Source organism: Scylla paramamosain, chromosome 8 (assembly GCF_035594125.1).
Source record: "Scylla paramamosain isolate STU-SP2022 chromosome 8, ASM3559412v1, whole genome shotgun sequence".
Taxonomy (NCBI): domain Eukaryota; kingdom Metazoa; phylum Arthropoda; class Malacostraca; order Decapoda; family Portunidae; genus Scylla; species Scylla paramamosain.
This window is the reverse complement of record NC_087158.1, coordinates 28707851-28722451: the sequence shown is the minus strand read 5'-3', so window position 1 is coordinate 28722451 and position 14601 is coordinate 28707851. Positions and strand designations below refer to the sequence as shown.

Sequence of the window (14601 nt, the reverse complement as noted above, 5' to 3'; positions counted from 1 at the left end):
GCTGATCATTCAGAATGAGGCATTGAGGAAGTAAGCATCCTCTACCTCCCTAACCTTTTGTCTCTTGTTCTGACTACTCTAGGGAATGGTGACTGCTGTTATTGTTACAGTTGAACACCAACCATTCTTAGCACCATTTCCCTTTGGTCAGTAATACTTGTTGATCTTTTGCAATATATAATGTATATACAACAAAACATAATAGTATTGTAAACTGAACTAGTTTGCTTTATTGGTGTAGTCATGTACATGATAAAAGAAGACATTCTGCTATCTTTTTCAAAGATATAAAAACATGCGTTATGTATTCTGTGTAACACCCCCATTTGCCTTATTATTATTATTATTATTATTATTATTATTATTATTATTATTATTATTATTATTATTTTATTTATTTTATTTTTTTTTTGGGGGGAGGGAGGCAGAGCTTTCTTACTTTATATGTGAGAGGGATACTTCTTTCCTGTTATTAGGTAACTCACCTGCTTTATTCACGGAATAAATTATGAAAAAAAAAGTGAAAGGCACTGCACACACTGCACACTGCACACACAGGAAGATACTGTCCCACCAAGAAACAGGAAGAGCATAAAACCATACTCATGGAAGTTACACAGCCTGCAAGTGTATCACATCATCTTGGTCTAGTGTTTGCACCAGTTTTCTTGGCTAAGCACAAGACTCCTTGGGTTCATCAAGTTGCCTACCCTCCAGACATGGTGGCTTGTGATTTCTAGCTGTTGCTCAAGTTGGAAGTTGTTGCTGAAAGGGTCCTGATGTAATGGTGCATCCACATGGTCAAACATTGTCCACTGAACACTCACCATTACCAGTTAACAATGAGGAGCAGGAAGGAGCACTGATGATGTCAGTAGCAAGCACCAAGGGATGTAATAGACACTGCCGGTCTTTGTAGTTCCAGATAGGCTCCACCGTCTCTACATTCTTTCCATACCCACCCTGACACACCATCTGGTTTCTCATCTTTAAATCCACAATTTTCCATATAAATTCTTTCATCTGATCCTGTCTCTCTCTTTGTTAACTTCTCTCATCTCTTTCAATTTATTCCTCTCATCCTCATTTAAATCTCTTCTTAACCATATATTTTTCATGTCTTCTGTCTTCAATAGTTTCCACACTCACACCATTACAACTTACACTACCATTTGTATACTGAATCTAATTTTTAGAGGCCACATTCCATTTTCAGCATACTCGTACTTGCCAAGCCTCTGAACTTCATTATTTCCTTTCCTCCCTCACTTACTACTGTTGTAATATCTCCTAAGTTCTCTTTCTCTTAGTCTTCATGGGTAATTTCTTTTCTTTATTGCTAAATATCACAGCACACATCTTATGTATTGTATCCCTTACTATTGTGTGTGTGTGTGTGTATGTGTCCATCTATCCTAATCTAACCATAACCTAACGTCTCACCAACACACAGAGGAAGTTTTAATCACTGTTTTTCAAGGCACCAGGTGTTGAAGGCTGTCCTCACTAGCATAGGATTTCAATAATAAAGTATTTTGTTTGACTTTACTCACCTTTCTTATTGCATACCCAACCCAACAATTGCAGGAACTCCAGAGAGAGAGAGAGAGAGAGAGAGAGAGAGAGAGAGAGAGAGAGAGAGAGAGAGAGAGAGAGAGAGAGAGAGAGAGAGCAACCAAGTGAAATATAACAGTGTGAATGTTAGATGACTATATGGAGAGAGAAGACATGATAATAGAAGGGTTAAAAAGGGGAAGAGGATAAAAAAGACATTCATGACCCAAGAATTGAGTCATGTGTAAAGCACTCAGTGGTGTAATGTTTTGGCTTGTGTAAATGTTGAGGTGATGCCAGTGTTGCTCTGGATGTAGTCAACCTGTGATGGCTTAACATTCAACCTTGTATAGACAATGTAATAAGTCTGATTTTGTCCAATGGAGGTTAACATTTGCTAATCATGTATACCGGATGAAACATACTTTTAATGAGAGGCTTCAAGTCACACAGGCTTTTAATGACTTTACATTAGGTAATACAATAGATTGGACATTTTACAGTATAAGCCGCCAGGACCTGTTCAAATTTGGCGCGTGAATAAGTGATGTGTAGATACTTTGACAATTACAATTATAATGGCTTATAATTTAGTTATACATGTTTATACTTTATTATATTTCATTTGCTTGATTCTCTCTTAGTATAGTACATCATGAGAGAAATTGGTGCATATTATTAGGAACGGATTTTGTGGACTGGAGGTGGGTATGTGCAAGGGCAGTGGGCGCTGCCAGTGGAAGGTGCGCAGGCGCTGGTCACTAAAAAGAGATGGCGTCCGAAGGGTACTCGTGTGTTGCTGCCTCATTTTATCTGGATTTACTCAGAACAAGACGGTGACACGGCCCATGGCTACCTGTGTGTGCTGGTGCAGGCTTGGTGCCTGTCGGGAGGTGCCTGGTAGGGCCGGGAGCTGCACATGAGGACCAGCGAGGCTCACAATATTGGTACGTGACCTACCCACCATTTGTCCAGCTGGCAGCTTCTAAGTAAGATTTAACTGTTTGTAAAAATAGTTCAGATTTTAAAAAAAATGTTTTGCATTCCTGTTAAATCATATTTGTCGCCTTAATTGTTGTTTTTAACCATTTAAAAGTTCCAATAATTTTTCATATCGTTCTTTTAAAATTTCTGTTTTATTGATGGTTGAAATGTTTTGATATTCCTGGTGTTAGTTAAAGTATATGGCAAGTCAGAATATGTAACTTAATCCAGTCTAGGTTCAGTATTTCAAAATGCGATTTTCAAAATTAAATTGTTGATTGATTGATTGATACATTTATTGTTGCATTAATAATTAAATACATCAAAGGAGGAGGACGGACCTTGCCACCCACCCCCTGGGCAAAGACTTAAGGGTAGAGTATAGAAAATATAAAAATATAGTATACATTACAAGAATATAAGTAAATAAATAAATACAGATATTGCACACCTTATTGCATAAATATCATACAGTCTGGGAGCAAACGTAAGATATTCCTTGAGTTTTGAAAAACAGTCGTGAGGAGAGAGAGAGAGAGAGAGAGAGAGAGAGAGAGAGAGAGAGAGTAGGAGCATTTTAGTTGAGCCTATTCTGCCCTGGTTCTTGTTTGCTGCGGTGACACGGTGCCGCACTGAGTGAAGATTGCGTTCATAATCACTTATCAGGGGTGGAGTGGGGAAAGGAGAGTCAGGAAGTGAGGATATTTATATTATTTGACATATCTGATAGCATGTCAACTTTTGTGTGTGTGTGTGTGTGTGTTGGATCAGTGACAGGTGGCGCTGGGGAGTTACCACGGCGAGCGGCTGGCTGGCTGCAGTGTTTTGGTTAGCACTGGTCAATCTTGCCCTACACGCTCTATTAACCAGTGTTTCCGTCTTCCCGACACGTTCTTCCTGCACCAAGCACCGTCAAGCATCACCAGAGAGGCACGAGTACGTAAGGTGAGTCCAGCGGGGCCAGTCTCTCCTCAGTCAGCCTTACTGCCTTCACAACACCCTAATCCTCCCTGTAGTGTCTTGTATTCGTTTATTTAGGATTCATTATTCGTTATTTAGTTTTTTTAGGGGTTAATTATTTATATTTAGGTTTTGTTTACGTCTGAGTGTGGAAAGAGTTGGAAATTTATTCAAATATTTAATGTTCGCCAATATGTAAACAAGCCGTCAGCTGTGTTATTAGCCATTATTTGCCTCGTCTCTCACTTATTGTAAGCCTAACATATTACAAGATGGATCCACATGTCTAGCCTTCATATCCGCTGGTCAGATATATCCGTCATTGCCTGGTTTTGGTGTTATATAGGAATAAATAAGGCAACATGGCCGCCGGCTCCCCCACTGAGGTCGCCGCCGAGGGCCGCCATGATGGCCTGGCACCTGTTCCGGCTTGTTGGTTCCAATATTTTTTAAAATTTTTCTGAATTAATTTATTTGGCTTGTATAGTAAGATTTTATGGTTTTTAAAAATATTTCGTTGCTTTTGAAGTGTTTTTCTTGCTTCAGTTAAGTAAATGTGCTGAATTTGGTGTTGTTTTTTATGTAAATAAGGGGCAGTTTGTACGGTGAAATTTACCCAGCCTGGTTTTTGGCTTTTTTATTTGAGGCTTTAATGAAGATTTTATTGCTTCAAAAAATCGTTTATGATTTTTAAAGTATGTTGCGTTCCTGTTGAGTTAAGTATGTGGAATTTGAATAGGCTTATTGTCCTGTTGAAAGTGGTGATTTTGTCATTTTTTAGCTTCTTTATTTTTTTATTGTAGCTTGTAACCAAGTGTGCATTATTTTAAAAAATAGTTCAGATTTTTTAAAATGTTTTTTTACCAGTGTAAAGTGGAATAGGTGGACTTTTCAGTGTTTTTAATGGTGTCAAAATTTCCAACACTTTTTCCATATTTCACATAATATTTCTTTATAACTACTGAGACTGGAGGTGTTTTGATATTGTGAATATTAATTTAAGTAATTGTCAAGTCAGAATATATAATGCATTCGAGCCTAGCTTTATTTTTTCTATGGGTCAATTTTAAAATGAAATACGTTACGTACGTATGGCAGCGGGGCGCCGGCACCACGCCTGTGACGTCATCAAGGATTCGGGACTCGGTCTGCTCCAGTGTCTCCTCAATATTTACCGTAATTTCCAGTGTTTTCCAAGTGTTTCCAGTTGTTTCTAAAGTCAGGCGTGTAGATAGTTGTAGTAGAAGGAAGAAAATAAGAGAAATGAAAGAGGAGAAGGAATAAATAAAAGAAATGGAGGAGGAGGCAAAACAGGTAAACAATATTTAGCTTAGTTTCCCTTGCTGCGCTGTAGTTCTCTGTAATATTTGGTGTGTTTTGGGTGTTTTATGTGTTTAGGATATATGTAGGAATATTGTGGGGTGTTTAGAGTGTGTTTTGGTGGTGTTTCGGTGTGTTTTGGGTGTATATTTGCTGTTATCATTGTGTTTTGGGTGAATTTTGGGTGTTTTAAATGTGGTTTAGGATGTTTTTAGTTATATTGTAAGTGGTTTGAGTCGTGTGGGGTGTTTTGAGTATATTGTGGGATGTTTTTGTGTGTTATGGGTGTGTTTGGGGGTATATTGAGGTGTAGTGAGTTTGTTTTGGTTTTATTTTCTGTTTTAAGTGTTTCGGTGAGTTTGGGTGTGTGTGTCGGGTCTTTTGAGGTGTATTTGATTGTGTGCAAGTAGTTTTGGGTCTTTAAGGGTGTGCTTGTGGTGTTGAGTGGTGCTTTAAGTGTGTTTTGGATGTTTTGATGTGTTTTGGGTGTGTTTGATGAGTTTTGGGGTGTTGTAGTGTATTTTGGGTGTTTTAAATCTTTTGAGTGTGTTTGGATAAGTTTTAGGTATATTGGGGTGCTTTGTGTTATGGATAAATTTAGCGTGGTTGGGGTGGGTTATGTGGATATTTTTAGATGTTACGGGGTGTTTTGAGTGAATATTCAATATTTGGTTGTATTTAGGTGAGTGTAGTGGGTATTTTGGGGTGTTAGTTATGTGTTTTGGTTGTGTTTTTGATGTTTTGAGTGTATTTTGAGTGTGTTTTGGTAAGTTTTGTTGCATGTAGGGATGTTGAGTGTTATATATATATATATATATATATATATATATATATATATATATATATATATATATATATATATATATATATATATATAATGGGAAGGCAATGAAAAGAGGGACAAAAGAACATGGGATGCACCGCCTGTGTTCATACCGGGATCTGATGTCAGTTCTTGTGAAGGGCCAGAATGCATATTCCTGAAGTCTGGAAGGAGTCGTCCGCCAGCCTGTATGGACACTAGGCTGTAGCTCCAAAACTAACTGTAGGATTCTCTCTAAAATAGTCTCATTGAGATTCTCGCACAAAATTACCTATACGTAACTTAATCTAACCTAACCTAACCGCTACAAGAGTAAATGGGCCGAAACATTACCAGACTTCGGGAATATGCCTCCAGAGGGATACAGGTTAAGGTCGCTTCACACACATCAGTGCCATATTCGTTCCGTGCTGTTCAGTGCTTCAGTGTCAGTAAAAAAAAAATTCATCATTTTGGAATTCAGCGGAAGCATTTACACACGTCCGGCGAAGTACCGTGTTTTGACTGAAGTGATTGTTACGTCTCCGTTCCGTGAAATGGAATATCGTTGTCACTGGTATTTTAAAAATTTTCACAGATGTCGGACAAGTGTTTGAAATAAAATAGAAGAAATTGAAATGGTGATAAATACTCTTTTTAATTGATGTAATTAATCACAATGTACATTATACTTATCAGAACACACCACATCACACCACACCACATCATAACACACCACACCATACCACACCACACCACACATCACTGAGCAATGTCATCAAACAGTTTTTGGAGATTCTTAAGTACTGGAAAATTTTTGTTTCATCATTAATTAATTCCTCGTACAGAGTAGCAAAATCTCCTTCAGTTTCTCTTTTTCTTCCACGTTTCATGTACCCAATTTTCTTTTCTTTATTTTTTGTTAAGCAAGCATCTTGCTCTTCATCAAGAATTATGAAAATCATAGCCAACTCCACGTCTAAAAGGATATGTGTGCATAGACGTCACGAAAGCGACATGGATATCACTGACACTATACGATACTAATACGGCACTGATAGGTGTGAAACCACCTTTGAGTGTACTATTCAGATAGTGTACCCACTATCTGCCAATTTCACTGGGACAAAAGCACAATTAGGTGATTGTTAAGAAGAAGAATAATAATAATAATAATAATAATAATAATAATAATAATAATAATAATATAATAAAAGGAGTTAAGCCATCTATATAGTTAGCTAGATTGATATCATTATTATTGTTATCATCATTATTACATATCAAGGTATTGTGACATTATTATTAATAATATGTTGTTATTATTATTATTATTATTATTATTATTATTATTATTATTATTATTATTATTATTATTGTTATTATTATCATTATCATATTTCAGCTATCCAACATCAGAACAGTATATGAATATGGCAAATGCTGTTTTGACATCATTTCCTGCCATCCTGAGAAACAGTGATCTCGAGGAGCACGAATTGCAGCTGCAATGGAAATTGCGCATCCAGCGCAAGTTTCAGAATTCAAGAAAGAGGCAGGATTCCTCAGTGACTGAGGTGATGTCAAGGAAAAAGAAGATCCCTTGCATAGCGCCAAAAGAGACTACGTGTCCACTGATGTATGGAGTAAAGGCTTACCTTCCACCAAGGCCCCATTCAGAAGATGATGAGTCATTAGAGAGACATAGACAGTGGCTTGCTCTACATTGGATGAAAAAAGATCCCGAGTTAGATAAGGTATGTGATATTTGTACGCTTGATTTATCTTTTTTATATTTCAGAGACTTCTTTACTGGTGTTGTTTAAAAATACCTGCTCTTATGTAAGCAATTTCAATGGTACTGGTGGATAGCCACTGAAAAATTATGCTTGTATATATATATATATATATATATATATATATATATATATATATATATATATATATATATATATATATATATATATATGAGGGAGAGAAGGAGGCTGGCGGGACAGTCAACTTATGAAAACTAATTTTACTTTAATGATTTTCCTCAGGCTGAATGCCTCATGCAGTTGACACTCTCTGAGAGACGCAAAAAAATAATCAATGGGAACATTCTTGTAGCAGAAATCCTGAACTTGTACCTGTGGATTCAGACTTTTGATGGCATAAGTGTGTATATATGTACACTTTATGGATTTTGCTACATATTGTTACTAATTGTCAACTTTATTTGTAGGGCTATAATGTATATAGCTATTTATATTTTATAGTAGGTAATTGATATTTAACTACTGGTACTTCCATTCTCCCTCTCAGGCTCAAAGGCCTCAGTGACGGGAGATAAGCACTCATAACTAAGTACAGTTATTGCAGATGCTCATCTCTGTAACCTTCACTTATAATTATTTGATGCTTATATCTTTACAGATAATCAAGGAGTTCCTGAGATTAGAACCACAAGCAGTTTTGAAAGGGCTGGAGAAATATAGGCTCGCAATAATTGCCATTCTCAAAAAAAGAAAAGCAGTTCCTCTGTATATGGAAACCTTACTTGAACTCTATGACCACAATGAAAGTCAATGCGAGTAATGTCTAGTTCAATTTGTTCATTTCAGTAGCTGGTAGCAATTTAATATATGTATCTTTTCATCATTAGCAATGCATCTTTCACTTTTATAAGCCTAGTATTCATGAAACTATGCTGCATGCAAAAACCAAACATTGTATTAACCATGACCTATGTAACTGTAATGCTTGCACCAATTTCTATAAAGGTACTAATTTAATTGTTAAATTCCTGCTCTTCTATCAAATTTTTGGCTGAGTGCTATGGCTAAATAATTGTTTGCAGCATAAGTGATGTTAAAGATTTTAATAGGTGTAAAGCATCTCTCTCTCTCTCTCTCTCTCTCTCTCTCTCTCTCTCTCTCTCTCTCTCTCTCTCTCTCTCTCTCTCTCTCTCTCTCTCTCTCTCTCTCTCTCTCTCGTAAGGAAAGACATTATTTCTAGTGTAAATAAACCCAATAGGCTGTCCAATTTGAAATTTAAAATGTAAATATTATCAATCTTTTTAGAAATGTTAGCTGCATCCTCTTCCCTTGCAGTCCAATAAGACAGGTCACTAATTCGTGTGGAGATAGAATTCTTGGAGTCACCTTTGCCGGCACTAGCGCAAGTGCAAACAGTCTGATAAAGGTTTCTTCCATGGTTGTGATGAAGTTCAGGACTTCTCACACTGTTTTGGTGGATATGATGAGAAGAATCGGGAGTTCGGAACATCAGTGCGTTATGTCGGGGCATGTAGGTTCGGCTGTTTTTTTTTTTTTTTTTTTTTTTTTTTTTTTTTTTTTTTCGATCAGTACTCATCACATTCTTACGAGGACTTGCTAGACAAAGCATTATTGCATTATGATATTACCCAAATAGTGTCTCAAGTAAAAAACATAACCGCATACTCGTACAAAAGATTTGCTGCTGTGACACAAAGGACAAAAATCATTAGTATACTGGTCGTTCTGAGCATTCAATCACAATGCTTGTCATTCATATAATTAGTAGAACCATCGAGGAGCTTTATTTTTGTTAATTCTTATGTGATAAAGCAATAATTACAGGAGACTCTTAAAAGATTGGTACTCAAATTAGTGGACTGTCCTATTGGATGTGACCATATCTTCACTTTTTCCTTACACAGTTAATTTTCTTTTGTTTATTTGATTTACTTATTATCATATTTATTTATATATTTATTTATTTGCACCAGATGCTTGCTTAGTTATATTGGGGTTACTTCACCTGCTTGGAGAAAGGAAAGACTCCATTTTTACTAAGGTTAAATTTCAGTACCTTTGATTTTAGAGTGGTGTGTATATATTGAAATTTCTGAATATTTTATCACCTTAAGATATACATCTACATATAAATTTTATTTTTTATGTTAAAATGTTATTAATGTTTACACTATTATTTCTTCCTTAAGGTACCAGAACAACAACTAAGAACAGGGCAGTCTAGTGTGTATTTGATGGTGCACCTGTAGCTGAACCAGCATGTATTTCTATGGCTGTAGTCTCATTGGTAGCAGGGCTTTGTGTTTAATATTGAACACCCAAAAAATTGTGAACATTTCCTCCATTTCACAACATCCCATCTCTTAGGTATCAAGTATGACAAAGGTAACACTTCAAAAACAAGATCTCTACTTGTAAAACTCAATGAAGTAAAGACAGAATTGAGCTACAAAAATGCATAAATCTGCTTCCAAATATATTCAACTCCACACATAATGCCTCTCTCTCTCTCTCTCTCTCTCTCTCTCTCTCTCTCTCCAAATTGGGAAGTATTCTTCATGTACCATATGATGCATTTATTTTTATTTTTTATATGCATTTTTTTACCCTTTTTTTTTTTTTTTTTTTATTTCTCTATGTTATTGCAAGTGATACGTGAAGCTTCTTTATTACTGTTCTGAGCATTTCTGTAGATTTGTTTAGTTAGTATATCCCATAGAAATACTCAAAAAAAAGTTTTTGTGTGGCTTTAAAGGATTAATGGTGACATATGGATATGATCTGGGTTAAAAGCTTGTACAAATAAGGTTAAATGTCTATTTTTGCACTGGTTGTTTCCCTAAGTTTCTTAAAAGTACCGTGATATAATGATTAGCAGTGGACTAATGAATTATTCTTTACAGGGTCTGTAACTCCTTACATTTAATTTATGTTAACTTTACTTATATTTTTTCCTTTAGTTTATGAATGGGAGGAAGGTTTAATATTCATATCTTAAGAGATGCTTACTTTCTTTTCCACATTGCAAGTTTTAGTGATTAATTCTCACAAATGTGTATTATTTACTTAATGGCTTGTCAAAACAGGTTGTTTTTGTGTTGCTTTTTTTTTTTCTCATGCTAGGATGAAGTGTTACTAATGGAGTTTATTTTTTACATCTGTTTTATATATCATTACAGTTTTGAGGGGAGCTTTCTGTTAAATGTTCAAGTGAAAAGCATATTATACTATAGATGATAAAAATTATAGTTTATTTTTTTTATTTATTTTTTTAATGCAATGAAATGGAGGGAACATTTAATTGTATATGAATATATTGAATTTATTACCTATTCTTTCCCTAACCTTGAGACAGCAGTAGCTAGCTGCTAGTATTAAAGGTACTAATGATTCATCATCTGCCTAAGAAAGACTAACTAATTAGTCATTTAATTGACTAACCTATGATCCACTTTACTAATGTGGTTAGTAGAAGCAGTGAACAGTACAAAGGCATTAGTCAGATATATTTGAGTAAGACCATACTCAGGTAGATGCTCAGTTAGTCACAAATTGACTAACATTATGTTAGTCACTGTGACTAATGCTACCACTCGTTCTAGACCCCATGGGTTTTACTAAGAAAAGTTAGAACGACTAACTTTGGTTTTGTGTGTGTCCACACACGATACCCAGGTCTTCTTTAGTCTTCCCACTGGTTTCCTTGCTCTGTCCTACATGCACCATACTTGGGTCTTCTTTAGTCTTCCCACTGGTCTCCTTGCCCTTTCCTCCACACACCATACTCAGGTCTTCTTTAGTCTTCCCTTTGGACTCGCTGCCCTGTCCTCCTCCACACATCATCCCCAGGTCTTTAGTCTTTCCACTGGTCTACTTTTCCTGTCCTCCACACACTATCCCTAGGTCTAACACAACCTACTTAATATAACCTAGCTAACCTAGCCCCTCCTCCTCAGGTTTGGACCCTTCAAGAGACCTGCACAAGTTGGAGTTTGTGGTGGAGGGGGAAGCTTGTTACTTGCAACACTACAAGTCCACAAGTCTTACACACAAGGAACACATTTAAGTCGCATATTAATGATTATCTTCAAAGTTTCAGTAGTTCCTGGTAGTCTTGGGAAGGTTGTGGCACTATAAAAACCTCTTGAGTAGAGCTCAAAGTTTCAGTAGTTCCTGGTAGTCTTGGGAAGGTTGCGGCACTGAAGATGAACCCTCTGGAGTAGAGCTGCAGCAGTCTTGAAAAATGGGATGCCTTGAATGAATAATATATTGAGAACCATACCACCCACATCCACTCCACTGTTCTTTATATAACTTGCCCAATAAAATGAAAAATTACTAATCTGTTTCTTGCACGTATTGTTCACTGTTATTAATACAACTTAAAAGCCAATAAAATGAAAAAAAATACTTGTTTGATTAACTCATATTCCATATTGGCCGGGAGTAATATTAAAGTTATACTTGGCGCTGGTCAGACCTCATCTAGACTACGCGGTGCAGTTCTGGTCCCCACATTACAGGAAAGATATAGGTCTATTAGAATCAGTACAGAGGAGAATGACTAAAAGGATACAGGGGATGAGGAGTATCCCTTACGAGGCGAGGTTGAAGCTATTAAATTTACGGACCTGATAGAAGTCTTTAAGTGGTATAAGGGTTATAACAAGGGAGATGTAAGCAAAATTCTTAGGATCAGCAACCAGGGTACAACAAGAAATAATGGGTTCAAGCTTGAAAAATTAAGGTTTAGGAAGGAAATAGATAAAAATTGGTTCTAAAAAACAGTGGTAGATGAGTGGAACGGACTCAGTAATCATGTAGTTAGTGCTAGGACACTAGAGAGCTTTAAGAGAAGATTAGACAAGTTTATGGATGGGGATAACAGATGGAAATAGGTAGAGAAGATTAGACAAGTTTATGGATGGGGATAGCAGATGGAAATAGGTAGGTGTGTTTCATACAGGGACTGCCACGTGTAAGCCTGGTCGCTTCTTGCAGCTTCCCTTATTTCTTATGTTCTTATGTACATTAGTTTTCAGGGACATGATCAAGGAAAATGGTTTGCATCTTCTGACATACATTAGCAGTGCAAGGTCATGCAGCAGCAGCTTATAACCAGAATAAGAGGGAATAACATGACTATGGGCAGAGCAAGTTGTGGAGACTCAAAATTATGACTGGAGAGCCTTGATGCACTCAAAATTGTGACTGGAGAGCCTTGATGCACGAGTCAAGAAACTGCTGTGCTATGCCACTAATGAGAAAAACAGGCAAGTTATTGAAGAAATGGAATGCAGCTTATTGTGATGAATTTTGGAATGCAGTTTTGTGGAGAATTTACAGTGAGATAGGCATTTTTAACAATCCTTTTCTCCCAGATTTATAAACCTATTAGTCCCACAGATTTACAAAACCTTTTAGTCTCTGTCTCTGTAATTATATTATTTCTTTACCTTAAGGAATTTCTTCCACCCCTTGGCTTATTACTTTTAAACCTTGGTAGTGTTCCAGGCAGGAGCCACCTTAATGGCATGACTACCTTGGTGAGGCAATAACTGAGAAGGCCTGGCTGCTGCTCCACTCCTGTTGGTGTTCAAGGCGCCACAACCTGTCATCGAGGTGATGTAACAAGACTACATGAGCAAAATTAGGAAAAAAAAAAATCTGAACTTATCTTAAAACTATTGGAAACGCATACAAATATAAAAACTATAAAAGAGGATTAACCTAACCTAAATGTGCATCCAGCCTCCTCTCGTCCTCTCATTAAAATAAAAAATCTAATTTGCACCTGCATCGATATAGTGTGGTCTCGTACCTTAACTAATTCGAAATGCTATGTCAGTCTAATGTCTTGACACGTCCCTGAAAATTCCCAATAAATTCCACGACAGCCCACTAAAACTGGGCGAGATAAAACACGCCTTAAAAAAATCGGATTAAAAAAGTACATAAGTGAAAAATAATCTCAGCCTGTTCCTAGTTTAAAAACGAAAGGCTTATTTGGTCTAAAACACTCAACTGCCCTTCATTCATAATAAAACTGCCAGTAAGTAGACCACGACGTCAAATAAAAAAAAAAAAAAAAAAGGGCAAACGGAATAACATTGCAGTCTTAGCTACATTACTGCCAATTTACATCCCTGCAAAGAGCGAGGGTGCCCAAGTAACGCGTTTTACCGTAGCTCCTCGACCATTTAACCTCCCTACCAGCATTATCAAGACCAATATAACGTTTTGATCACGAGCATTACATTCTCGTATTACCAAGTGAATTACGTGCAAAGTCGTCTGCCGGTGAGAAACCAATCACTATAACTGAACACACGCATAATGACAAGACAAGGCTTGACACTGGACAAAATTACCTCTAATTCCACTCACGTATTATCCCTACCATTACCAACGCCAACCACCACTTACGTCACTTACTACCCATTATCATCCAACAAGTACCCAACACTTCATAATTCACTGCCACCGTAAGCTATAAGGATGAACCACAATCGACGACGTCCTTCTCTCGTGCACCTGCTGATCACCACCGGGAAGGCTTCCAACACGCAGCAAGCCCCTCACAACCAACGCTTCGTGTACGGCATTCGGGGCTTCGGTCGTCGCGTTGACCTTGTAATACAAACAGAACTTCCAGTCAGCAACGTTGATTATGCCAAGTAAAAAAAAAAACCTATACAACTGCATTACTGATTATTGAATTATCCCACGACTTGATATCAATTGTTACTTAACATTATCAAATATTTAACATCCCACTTTTTTGTAACGGATTCTTCATATTCTTTCTCGCACACATCACTATTACTATTCATACAAGACTAACATGCTTACCTGTTCACCATTAAAGACTTCAGGTGGATGAACAACGAATAGCATCACAACCACACTCCACCCTGCCCTCCCAACAACTGACCCTCGGCTGCTTCCCTGGCCCCGTCGTCCACTTGGACCCCTGGCCAGGGTGTTGGGCATGCGCATCAGCTACCACCGCTGCCACGTAGTCGTTTCAAGTAGAGATGCCTCCACTTTACAGACAGCGTGCTCAAGCTGCCCTCAGTTATTTTATATATATATATATATATATATATATATATATATATATATATATATATATATATATATATATATATATATATATATATATATATATATATATATATTACGTTAATTGAGAATATAGAA

General features: G+C 36.8%; 2 long non-coding RNA genes across 5 annotated transcripts; one reads left to right on the top strand and one right to left on the bottom strand.

The window, feature by feature from the left end:
• Window positions 1–2185: 2185 nt before the first annotated feature.
• On the top strand, window positions 2186–10091 carry LOC135103093 (uncharacterized). 2 transcript variants are annotated; one of them, XR_010269923.1, is made up of 5 exons: window positions 2186–2501; window positions 3310–3483; window positions 7026–7377; window positions 8036–8193; window positions 9372–10091. It is a non-coding gene; the product is annotated as an uncharacterized LOC135103093 (long non-coding RNA). The 2 variants fall into 2 exon arrangements; XR_010269922.1 differs by lacking the exon at window positions 9372–10091 and having other exon boundaries at window positions 2193–2501; window positions 8036–8558.
• Window positions 10092–10946: 855 nt separating this feature from the next.
• On the bottom strand, window positions 10947–14400 carry LOC135103092 (uncharacterized). 3 transcript variants are annotated; one of them, XR_010269920.1, is made up of 4 exons: window positions 14251–14399; window positions 13825–14028; window positions 12855–13009; window positions 10947–11633 (listed from the first exon to the last, which is right to left on the bottom strand). It is a non-coding gene; the product is annotated as an uncharacterized LOC135103092 (long non-coding RNA). The 3 variants fall into 3 exon arrangements; XR_010269921.1 differs by having other exon boundaries at window positions 13834–14028; XR_010269919.1 differs by having other exon boundaries at window positions 12855–14028; window positions 14251–14400.
• Window positions 14401–14601: the final 201 nt, after the last annotated feature.